This window comes from Gallinula chloropus, assembly GCF_964237585.1.
Source record: "Gallinula chloropus genome assembly, chromosome: 2".
Taxonomy (NCBI): domain Eukaryota; kingdom Metazoa; phylum Chordata; class Aves; order Gruiformes; family Rallidae; genus Gallinula; species Gallinula chloropus.
Window position 1 is genome coordinate 32,730,867 of NC_140086.1, and position 12,830 is coordinate 32,743,696.

Here is a 12,830-nt window from a genome sequence, read left to right on the forward strand (position 1 = left end):
ATTTTCAAAAGGAAAAAATCAGAAGCTAAAGATAATCTCTCCATTAGTATTATTAAAAGTGTTCAGCTTTCTTCATATGCTTTAGAAGCAGACAGACTTGTCATGAGCATCACATTTGCAAGCACTGTCACAGCTACTGAAGGCTCTGGTAAAAGCACAGAAGTGCGTTAACAGTAACTGCAAGCAGCCTTTGGGGAACAATAGGCTTACCTATACTGTGCCCAGCTATTCAAAAAAACAAGTTGCTTTATTATACTCCATACTCGCTTTAGTGCTCATATAGTGCTTGACCCAGCCTCATTTTTTGAAGTACTGTCACTAGTTCTAAACACCTTTTTCATTCCCTTTGGGTTAGCTAATTTGACTGTTACAGTATTCACCAAAATAACACTGAATCCAGCATGCAACATCCAATATGTTCTACTGCGAGAGAGAAACCTTCCTTCAAAGGTTCTGCTTCTTTTTTTTTTTTCTGTGCACATGCACATTTGATCATTTGTCTTCTTCTAAAAGAAAGAAAGAAGGAAAGATCTAAAAATTATTTAATTATCTTGACAGATACATGTTGACAATAATTACATATAAAAACCCGTTGGTATTAAGACAATAGCAAAAAGTAACTCAGGATTTGCAGAACAATTGTAATAGTGTCATTAGTGCCATAAAACTTCTCAAGCATGTCAGAATCACTCAACAAGAACAATGTGGGACACTATTACAAAAGCCTTGTCTAACTAGGAAGTAATTTCTGTTTGGATTTCACTGTGTTGTTTTGGCAATTAATCTGCTCTAGGTTGGTTGCATTGTTGAATAAAAATACATTTTAACATGCTGTGTGGATGCCTCACATAGGGTGATGGGAAGTGGGCTGAATTTGCATGACCATACTTTGTCTGCTGTAATAAAGCCGTGGCTGCAGCATAATCAAGCTGAATAAGTAATCAGCTAGGATAGTGTTTTCAGATCTTTTTTTCCTTAGGTCAAGTAAGTCCCTAACTGACATACTTTTATAGGATTAGGCAAGACCTAACTAGGTTTGGCATCTAATCTGTTTTAGACAGTAGTTCATTTTTTCCATCATTTCTATCCACAGGAAGGCAAGGTCACCCAATATGTAGACAGAACCGACTGTACTTCTGCATGACAAGTAAAACAAGGGGAACACAGTCAGTTTTGAAAGAGAGTCTGAAACTATTCTGTTTCAGACATTGCAAAAAAAGAACTATCTATTGACAAATAGCAAAACAGACTTTCTAAGAGCAGCAAGTTAGGTACAGGCCTTGGTAGATGGTGTGGCAAACCAGAAGTGCTGTAGCACTTTAAACAGTTTTGAGTTGCTGAAGCACAGAAATGACAGCCATTGCCTTTGTTCTCTTTTATAACGTTCATTTCCTGGTTTTAAAAAGGAAGAAGCTAAAACCACCTTAGCTTGTACGTTTCAGATGAACAAATACCCACAGAAAAGGTGAAAACATCACAAATGAATAAAAATTTGTCTCTGAGAATGCTACCTTATTCTTCTTTCTCAACTATAAAATTAGATGCGTAACTATCTAGTCCAGTTACAAAAGTAAAAGTACAGTTCAATAGTTTTATTTTTCTAAAAATATCGTGTTGAATGCTTTTTTACCTTTGGAAGCTGAAAAAAGTAGATGCATATCTTTAGAATCCACATCAGCTCTCTCATTACAATAAAACTAATTACTGTACAAGTTTTTATATAACATGGAAGAATTAAGAAGATTTCCTTACTAGAGATCCACAGCAGAATCCTCCCAAAAGGAGATATGAATGTGCCTCTCCAGCAACCAACCATAAACCAGGGCAAAAATGACCATCAGGATCAGTTCAATAAAATAATTAAGCTGACAGCAGATGTTCGAGGACAATAGTTAATACAACAGACCTTAGCACTAGGCCATTTGTTTGAAAGTCAGTAAGGAAGATTTAACTGCACGAGATATCTAAAAAACAATCAGGGAAAGCTTTGATTCCTCTTGTTGATCAAGTTCTGTATATTACAAAATAGAGCTCAAATACACTTTAAAAGAACAGTTCACCTTTTGTCTGCTTCTAGCACTAAATGTAAGAAGAAGACAAGGTGAACAGAGGTAAAAGCAAAAGGTTCATTATTGCTTTACAGATTCCTGAAATGGATTCTGATTATATGCATATGAGAAACTGACCGTTGTATACATGACTGTCTTCGTGAGATTGTTCTCAGAATGTTTCAGAATGTTTCCTGGCAGAGATATCGAAAAAGTCCCAATAATTTTCTATTAATTACAGTAATTTCCACTTATTAAAAAAACTAAGGATCCAGGGCATGGATCAGAAACAACTTTTTACCCAAAGAAGATACTGCTTTAGATATACAGCAGGACAGAAGAGAAACAAAATGCCAAGCCAATCTGCTTCCCCTGGAAAACAATCCATATAAATGATATAGAATAAAATTGCTGATAGATTCCCATCAAGTACCTTTGCATGAAAAGAAGTCTGAGATTTAATATGCTGGAATTCTGTATTTCCTCATTCAATAGCCACTGGAGAAGATGTCTCCCTCCAGCTCACTGCTGTGAGTTACTTATGGAAAATAAAGTGCAAAGAATGCAATTCTCTCTCTCACATGGTACACCTGGCTTGTGGATAAAGATAACGGCTCTAGTCCCTGTTGCTTCCTGTTCTTCTTTTCTTCAGATGACTTAATTCATCACAAGCAGGGAAAGCAATAAAATATATGGGAGAAGCAAGTGCTGCAGCATGAACATAAAATGTGCCTTTTATATATTCAAATTCATATCCAGTTGTAGGAAATATTCATGACTAATATTAAACTAAGCCCAGAATTAGGCAAAATGCAACAGACATATATTGAAGTGAGCATTTTATTATGTGCTATGTCAGTCAGATTAAAGAAAAGAGTGCATGACACCGACAGGATATTGCATGTATATCAAGCAATCTATTTATATATGACAGGGAGGGTTTGATTTCTGGAAGGAGTGACAACCCAATGAAATAACTGTTCGCCTTCAAAATTACTATAGTCTAAATGTATACCCTTTAGAATACAATTTTAAATTACAATTAACAAAATGTAGATAAATATGTTTGGGAATCAAATCTGACATATAGAATCGAGGAGGAAGAAATAATCTGTAAAGATGCCAAGAGGTTTCTAAGTGTCATCAGCACCCTGGCTCTGAAAAACTGAATGAAGGAAGCAAAGGATATTTCTCTGAGAATCCCAGAGAAGGTAATTTAATAAAAGGGCTGATTCGTTTGATGCCAAAAAGGCCGTGAAGTAGAGGTGAGGGTGGGAAGTTATATTGCACTATGGTTTCCCCAAGACCAATGTGTAAACTAGAGAAGTGAATCTGCTGTGATTAACTATATCTGATCAGGATATGAGCCTGTTTGTAATAATAAAGTCCAGTGTCTCACGTGCTTCACTACTGTCCTAGATGGGTTAAGGATTTTGTTTCATTGCATCAGTGTTTCTGAACATTTGCTTCCTGCTCTGGTGTAACATAGAGTAAATATCTGTGGAGACTGAAACTTCAGTGCTAGAAAGGAGATATTTGCTGCACCAATTTTAAATAGTCTTTGCTGGGAGAAAAAAAAATTACTAACCCTCCAAAAAACAGCCCCACAGAAAACATAAAGAACTAAAGCTGAACCCAGTAACTTCATTACCTGCAAAGATAAAGTGCACTGAAACAGAAATTCTTTGAGTTCACAATCATTACACTTGGATGCTTATACAAGAGAGTAGGATAAAGGAAAAGAACAATCAATGGTCAATTGACTTTATTTCTTTTTCTAGAACTATAATTGCATGGCTGTTACATGTTTCCAAGGTTATCTGAGCAGAACACATGCCACTCAGTCCATAAAGTAGACTGAATGAGAAAAGCAGATATTCCATGTGAGACACATCAACGTGCATTCTAAGCAGTAATGAGAATCACTGTAGTCAAATCTCTGGCTCTTATTTCCATGAGGTTTCAGCAATATCTCTTTGGTGCATTTGGGGGAGCTATAGGACAGATGCAATCACATATGGCTTTATACATCAATAATTTCAAACTGTATTTTCTCATAACCTTTCCTTCTTTGTTCAAAAGGGGACTTCCATTTTAAATTGTAATCTATGACTTTTGAAACGGATGTTAAAGTGTCTTGCCGACAAATTCTTCTAGTTGATTTTCCTCTCTCTTCTTTCTTCTTCTCCTTCTTGCTGTTTTGAAAAGCCATCATGGTAGCATTATGTGAAGGTGAAAGGTACTAGACTGTAAGGCGACAATTAAGCTCCCATTTTTTAGTGGGATTGCTATGGGGATTATGTATTTAGGAGATGATAATCGAAGTTGCACACTGATGTTAAAATTCAGCATATATTAGCTACTTATAACCAGAGATTAAACCATTTCCATAACACACTGCTAACATCTTAGTCTGAATTCTTTCTACTTCCAAATCTCACTCTACATTAAGCTTGATTACTTGTGGCTTCATAATGCATTTGCTAATATCATCTTAATCCTTCAGTGGCATTATACTGTATAACAATGAATAACGACCCAGATACAGGAGCTGCTGTATCACAAGATCCATAGAAGATTTAGTGCAAGGAAGCAAAATTATCTGAGGTTGTCATGCTTAAATAATAATTATTAACATGGGCTAAGAAAATCCTGGCCTCTGATTGGATAAAAACTGCTAAAACCCAGGATGATCTTTACGTTCTTATCTCCGGCTTGAACTTCTGCTAAAAGCAGGTGCTTCCTGTACCAGACCTTACCCTGGCTACCAGCTTGGCTGCAGATTTATATGTTCTTGCACCTTAACATGAAATGAAAGCAAGTTCTTCTCAGAGACGTTTAAAAGATGAAAATGCTCTAACAACAGAGTACATGATTAAGCAACCTTTTTGTGATATAAAGTATGTGTTTTGAAAATGTCAATGCTTTCTCATTTTTTTGTTGAAAAAATAAAGTGCATTTCTGATAGAAACTAAAGTGCCTTTGTGATTAAAAGTGAAGGCAGAATTTCACTATCATGCAGCAGCTGCTTGGATAGGGAAATGAAGGCCACATAAATGGAACGAAACTAAGCTATATTCATGAATCAGAGAACATTTTTTTAGCTGGGCATAACATCCTTCCTTACTGCCTGTCCTCAACTATTGTGTGATGTTACACATTTACTGCACTCCATTGTAGAAGTGGCTGTATTTCATTTCATTTAACTAATTCCTCTCGCTCTCTCTCTCTCTAAAAATGCTTCTTTTAGAATGAATGGCTTGATATGGATATAAATGTTCACTATTACATTTCCATCCTTATCAGCTTTGTAAGGTTCTGAATACAGTAAGAAAATTTTGGATTTAGGGGATCCAAGCTTCTTTCTTGATTCCGTTAGGAAATTAGGATTAAGATCTTCATGTGCAAGCCTAAGAGATGTGTTAGATTTTCACTCGCTTTTGAAGGACATCTATGGCTGCCTTCAGGATTTTATCAATTGCCTCTCTGGGCATCAAGACAGCAGTGGAGTTGAGAACTGCAACTGGTACTTAGTAAAGAAAGCAGAACACCGCAGGGTTCAGCAAGTGCAAGCAAGACATACAGAAATGTAATGTGACTCCAGATAAAATGGGAAAACAGATCTACAGACTGGGCCTTCAGTCAGAAGCAGAGCAGATGACCTGTCAGGTGGGCAACAGAGCTGCTGTCCTTTCCACAGCTCCTCTACCCTTCTACCAGGTGCAAGATACATGAAACCTAACAAATTTTCTCTCTCTTCTACAAAGGATTATGCAGAGGTACTGTGCATGTGATGCTGAGTCCGTAACATAAGAGGAAGTTCTGTTGCAGCTCAAATTAGTCATTCCCTGACTTGGTTAACCCATTCATGTAATTTATAAAGTAAGAAGTGGACTGTGACTGTTCTGCAGGCCAAGTAGTCATTTTCTTTGATGGTACCATGACTGTAAAGAGTATCAGGGACAGCAAAGGGACAGACAGGGGAATTTTAACTATTTCACCTTTTAAAAATTCTGGTTGGTGAAGTTATTTCAGTTTTTTTCCTGAGATGATGGACATTTGTGTCTCTGACTTACAAACTGACAAACTCCCCATGCACAAGGAGAGGAATTAGCCTGAGCTACTTTGCTTCTACCAGGGGACTGTTAGTACTTAAAACAAACTCCAACTTCTCTCTGCTTCTTAGGAGAGGACTTTCTTTTCTTTTGTGCCTTCCTATCCTCCCCTTCTCCCAGATGATTTTTCCATTATTATTGGATTATTTGATTTTCCAGCCTGTAGAAAATGTGCTTCTGCAAAGACTGAACTGTATGGGTCTGATAGTACTTCTAAGTCAATGATAGCATTTTAATGGCTTGTTTTTACTGGCTATTGAGTTTGGCAGCCTTCACCAGTAAAGAGGGAGGGAAGGGGATTGCAGACAGCCTGCCACTCTTCTGGCTTCCTACCATGTGCAGCTCTGTGTGATGTTGTATTTATTCTCAGTTTCTTGAGAAGTAACATTTTGCTTGGACAGTGGAAAAGGAGGTACACTTAAGGGTTTCAATTTGAATTCTTCAGATGATAAATTAATGTCTCAACTTTTATTCCGCTGAAGTCTGGGGTAGAAAATGCATAAATGAATGAATGAATAAAAAAATATGGATAGTAGTGGGTGTAAGATTGATTTCTGAAGTATGAAACAGCATCATCTCACAGGAGGAGAAGATCTGTCAGGTCTTGTGCTGTAGACATCTGACAACTGCGGCATTCCCAGGGCTGGGCCGTGGCCTGCTGCCAGGCACAGCTGATGGGTTCACCAGCCGGTAGCATCTGGTGCCCAGAGCTCTGTCAGTGCCTCAGCAGCGCTGTGTTGCTGATGGTAGCTCTCTGAATTTGAGCTCTTCCCAGGTGCAGCCTGCTGCCATAGCCTTGCCTTTGTCCCTAAACCTGCCTCCCATCATGCAGACCCGATCCCACAACTTCTTCTCTCCTCTTATGTCCAAAATATGAAGGCTTACAAACTGGGTGAAGAAATAGAGGCATGGAAGTGGAACATAAGAGTATCACAGCTTTGCTATTACTGCATTTTTAGGGGATTTTGTGGGAAGAACTGGAAGCAATGTTAGCTCCATCTCTCTCTGTGGGTCAATTTTAAAGATTTGATCACATTCTAGAAAAATACTTTCTCTGTATGTCCAAGCTTCTAAGGCAATATATATTCTTTTATATGTTAGGACAAAATTTATAGAATCCATTTCCTCTTTTTATTATTAAGTTCTTATAGTACTGTGCAGGCCAGTGAAAAGGAGTTCTTTAGTGTCATTTATATGAAAAGTATACAATGACCTGCTTCTATTCAGTGTTTTACTGGCTAACTAGGGTAGGGTAATGGTAAACATTTACTGGAATATATAGGCCACCCTACATTAGAAGGTAAATTATATTAATAATAAATTGCCTTATTACCTCCATTGCATGCAAGAAAACCTTGATTGTGTGAGCAGTGACACTTGCTTTACAGTTAACTATTTTATCTGTTTAGTTATGTGAGGAAAGCTGAAGCAGATGAGATTGTATGCAGGCATTGATTAGTAATTGGAAAATATAAATTTCTTGTCTCCAAAACTGTACATTCACACAAACTGACTGGGATTCCCCAGTTGTGGAAAAATTAATCAGTCTATGGATCAGGCTGTCTTTTATAGTGACAGTAAAAATGATAAAAAAGTTGAGAACATAAAATTAAGAGCAGAAAATAGATTCTAAGAATTGGCTCCGGAATTGGAGGAAAAAAAAAGATTCTTAGACAAAAAAGGATGTGACCAAAGAGTTCATAGGTAATGCTGTAAAGCCCTGGATTCTGGGTCTTTAACAGTGATTTCTTGGTATTTGGGGAGGGGGGTATAAAAATCTTTATCACTTTATCCTAACGTCAGTTTCTTGAGACAATGATCCCCAAGCCTCTTATAAAACCTAAACCAGCGGAAATACTGCTTACCTCTGCTGTGCCAGAGAAGAAGCCTCTCTACAAAACTCAAAGGAACTACATACTTTTTACATTAGACAATGTCCAACATTTATGTAAGAGGAATAGCTTGTTCAAATAATATATCTAAGATGCAGATAAAGGGTTCATGGGAGAGAAGCTGAAATAAATAATATTGCCACTTTCCCCTTCAAAATTAATTAAGCTACCGGTGTCGGTACAGGTTCAACCAAACCAACTTTAACTTCACCTCTACCCTCATCTGTTTGTACATCAAATTTGCCATCTTCATGGTTATAATACTCCAGGTTTACCCCGTACTCATCACCATCTCTAAGATATGCCCTGGTCTACCATATCACACTCCTAGTCCCTTGTCAATTGAGTGCTTTCACATTGCACTTTGTAAGACAGATTGCTCCCCCAAGTCTTTCTTAGTGTAGTTGATGTTCACAGGTCCTAATCATCAGGAGCATCAGAAAAAGGTATTAATGTCAAAGGCAAACTAACCCTGACTTTTCTGGTTTAATAATTGACATATTTTAAATTAAAATAAGACAAAGAATGTCCTTAACTGTATTCAATTTTCCTCCAGGAAGGAATTACCTTGAAGAAAATATCCAAATTTGACTTGTAAATTGGGCAGCACGAAGTCTTCTTTAAACTATGTACCATGCAGTTATTATCAAAGTTGCTTTTCAAATTTATAGCAAAAATATGCTGGCAATATGTGGTTATAGCCTCATTTACAAGAGCACATTTATACTTACCTAAATGGAAAAAACAAAGATAGTTTTATTTTCTTATTAACTTTCAATTAATCAGCAATTAATTAGCCATTTACAACATTGTCTCAAGCAGATGCTAGTTTATGTAAAGGCTTTCATTGTATAGTCCTAACCCAATTTCTGTGCATGTACTTTTGGATTTTTGCAGCATATAGCTGGTTTAGAAGACAATACTGTCATCCTACTAGAAGAACCATTATAAAAATCAGAACCTCTGTGTTCAAGTTTCTGATCTCCATCATCTTCCTCCAGGTTAAGTTTGTTCTATAGCAAAACAAAGTAAATCAGCCAGCATTCTGCACCCTTATCTCTCTTAGAGGAGGTTTACTGTAGCTTAGTTTAGGCTTTTATCTCATGCTAGAGAATTGTCAAACTTTCATTTACTCCTTTGCTTTGCCTTTATCTAATTCTAGAACCTGAGCTGATTTTAGAAGAGCTTTAAACAATTTTACTTACACAACTTCTACACAGTTAAAAGGCCACAGCCCTTTTCCGTATGGAGAAAGGACTGATCTCATATAAAAGATATACTATACTATATAAGTGAAAGGGATTTTTTTTTCTCTAAATGAGTGTTCAGCAGCTTAAAACCCGATATTACAAAACATAATTTACATGCTGATTTTATAGTTATCTATAATGAATCCTGTTAATGATTTGTCTGCATTTTCACTTTCTCTGTGTGAGGATTAATTTCAGGATCAAATATTGGTTTTGTCCAATGTGTGTATGAAAGACTGAGGCAATCCTCTCAATCTCTGTTTTTTGTATCATGACTACTGATAAGGAAACCTTTAGCATTAACCACACAAAAAGGCATATTTTTGTACTGGAAACCCTGGAAATTTCCTGTGTCAATATTAGTGTCTCAGTTAGCTAAAGTATAGCAACTTTTTAGTGAGGATTTTGCATCCTGGAGGAAGGAATTTTTGGTTTCTTCAGTCTCAGAGTTCCATCCAGTCGCCCTTATAGTAATCACGCCAATTTGTGCTTGAGTTAAATATGCCTTAAGAAAAACAAACAAACAAAAAAAAAACAAAAAAAAAAAGAAAAAGAAAGAAAAAAAATGTTGTCTTGGCCAGGATTATTAAGATGAGCAGACGGAGGACCAACTGCTTTCCTCAATAGTTTGTTTTATTAGGTAATTATTCTCACTGTTTAAAATCTGTCCCTGTTTTCTAATTTGGGGTTGGGTGGCTTCAGTTTCCAATTATTGATCCCAGTTTGGTTAGAACCTTTCTCCCCAAGTTTTACACATGCACTCTTACCTGGAATTTTCTCCCTGGACGATGTGTAAGTAGCTAATCATGTCACATCCCTGTACTCTTATTAAAAAGAGTCCTTTGTGCATCTGCTCTTTCAAGCCCAAAACTCAACACCCACCTGACTGCCAAGAAAATATTTTTTTACACTCCTATTGCAAAACAATTAAAACAACAAAGCAAAATTTTATTCAGATGCCAAAATTTCCCATAAGGACTTCCATATTCCCATACATATATAGCAAAATCCTGTAACACACCAGAGCTTGAAAGTCTGAGGGGAAAATAGAAAAACTGAGCATTCATGTAAAATTTTAAGGGATACTCTACTGTCTGAAATGGAAGGAAATTCAGAATGCACAATGAAGATGCTTTGAAGGAGTATGAAGCATAAGTATCTTGTTTTTACTTTTTTTTTAACAAACAATGAATACTGATTCCTTATTCCATGTGGTTTTGAAAAGAGTAAATACATGCGAGGTGTCATTAAATATTGAAAATGTTGCTCTTTTAAGTGTGATAATTTAGTTATTAATATAGCAAATACGAAGAAAGAAAAATTAGAAAGTTACACTTGAGATAGGTCTTTTTAGTGTAGTAAAAAGATTTTTATTTTTTTCCAGAGATTAGAATTTAATAAATTCATCATTCTTTTGGGGATTGACTCATGAAAAAAATGTTGGAAGATTTGGTGAAGAAGTATGGAGGAGGTGGAATCAGCATAGACTAGATGTCATCAAATGGCAAAGTAGGGTTCTTGTAATTGTTTGTGTTCATGCAGTGCATAGCACAGAACTAATACTTCCGCCAAAGAAAATAAAAACATCAGTCAGTGTCAGAGTCCTGTATGGCATTTTCTGAGCAGGGTGTACTAGTGGTTCAGATTGTTTGGCCTTTGCAATTATTTTTCCCTTACATTCTGGAAATTTAGGAGGATTATTTTGTGTGAGAGAGCACTGATACAAACATGTGTCCCATCCTTATGTCAATCACAGACTGAGTAAAATTTTGGGTAAACCTTAGTCAACCAGATGTCTCCGTTTCCCATGTGAAAATGGGATAAATACCTCTCTGCCTTACTGGTTGCAAGGATAAAATCCATGGAGATGCTTATTCTATAAGATGCTCAAACACAGTGTAGGATAGGGCCAGCATAGTTTTAGTCACTAACCAAGAGGAAATGAAGAACCCGTCTCAACCTTTTTGCAAGGATCCTGCTAAGACCTTTCATGATTATACAGAAAGACAAAATGGACTGACAATGAAGACAGAATATTTTTTTTAAAATGAGGGCTTTCCCCAAAGTTCTTGGATGTTCCAGTCTAAACTATTAAGTTCAAGCCAGTTCTATAAGACATACACAGATGGAAGTGAAATGCTAAATGTTTCAGCTAGCAGGCTTGAAAGCTTCTGACCAAAACATTGTATTTCTTTACTCCCAGCTGTGCGTGTCTAATAACATATTTCATGATGTTTAAATACCAACTGCATCACTCTACTCCTTGATATTGAACACAAGAAAAATGACTTAATTTGTTGATGAGTGGCATGTTACTGGCTGGCAGTAATGGCAGTGGTGATTTTACTGGCTCAGTGCTCCTATCCCTCTTGCACCCTTCTCCCTCCCTCTCTGAACTTGGATGGCTATAACACATAGCACACCACTGTCTGTGTTCTCTGGTTCAGGATTTCATTTCACTACATCATAAGCTACCAACACAACCTTGTCATTTCAATTTGTCACACTTTTTTGTGTGCTCTATATCTGACTGAATTCTCATCTCCCCAGCCCATAGGCTACTAGTCTGGAACAAATCTCTGAAACATAATGGAAAAAAGATTAAAAAACCCCTAAAACTAAAAAAAAAAAAAAAAAAAAAAAGACACCCAGTTCTCACCTCTCCTTCTAGCAGAAACAGACAGAAAATCATAGGCAATAGTTGTTTCTTCTGGCTCTGTGTGTTGTACCAGATCATCAAGACTGGCTACCAGCAATGTGCGCTGGTACTTGCTGCCACCTTGCTGGTTTTCTGTGGCTGCTGATCAGGGTGCCCTAGGCTGGCATGAAGGCACCTTCTGAAGAACATCCTGGCTTCTCTGGGATTTAAAATCTTTTTGCTCCCATTATCTTCTGGTCTTTCCTCTTGAGCAAATATGCAAAATTTTGTGGAGGAAATACTTAGGGATCAACTGTGCTGCTTTGCAAGCTGGGCAGCATTTGGAAAGGGAGGAGGAACATACCTCCAGGCTTTGAAGAAAATGGAGGGAAAAGCACCAGCTGCCATAATCAGTGAATAAGTGACCATGGAAGTAAAGCATTGTAGCCGTACATTGACCCAAGTAGATACCTCAAGTTTTTGAAGTTTTGATGTGGTTTGAATGTTTTAAATAACATTATTTAATCTTGCTACTGTGACCTCAAGCAGGTCATTTTGCCCCACATCTCATTTGCTTTGTAAAATTAACACAATTTCATGTGTTTGTGAGAATAAAATCCACTGACAACCCTCAGATACAGATATTTTAAAGAATTTCTATGAGCATGCATCAAGCACTTCATCACTCAGTGTATTTCATGACATCAAAAAAAAGCATTTTTCCCCAATCATCTTAACAGAAATAGAGAATGAAGCAAAATCAACTCTGTAGCAATGACAAAGATTTCAAGTTTTAATTCATTGCTCTTGTACACCTTATGCCCTTCATGCCCTTCAACCAATATATGCAATCAGGAAGGCAAGATGAAAACGCTACATATACATAC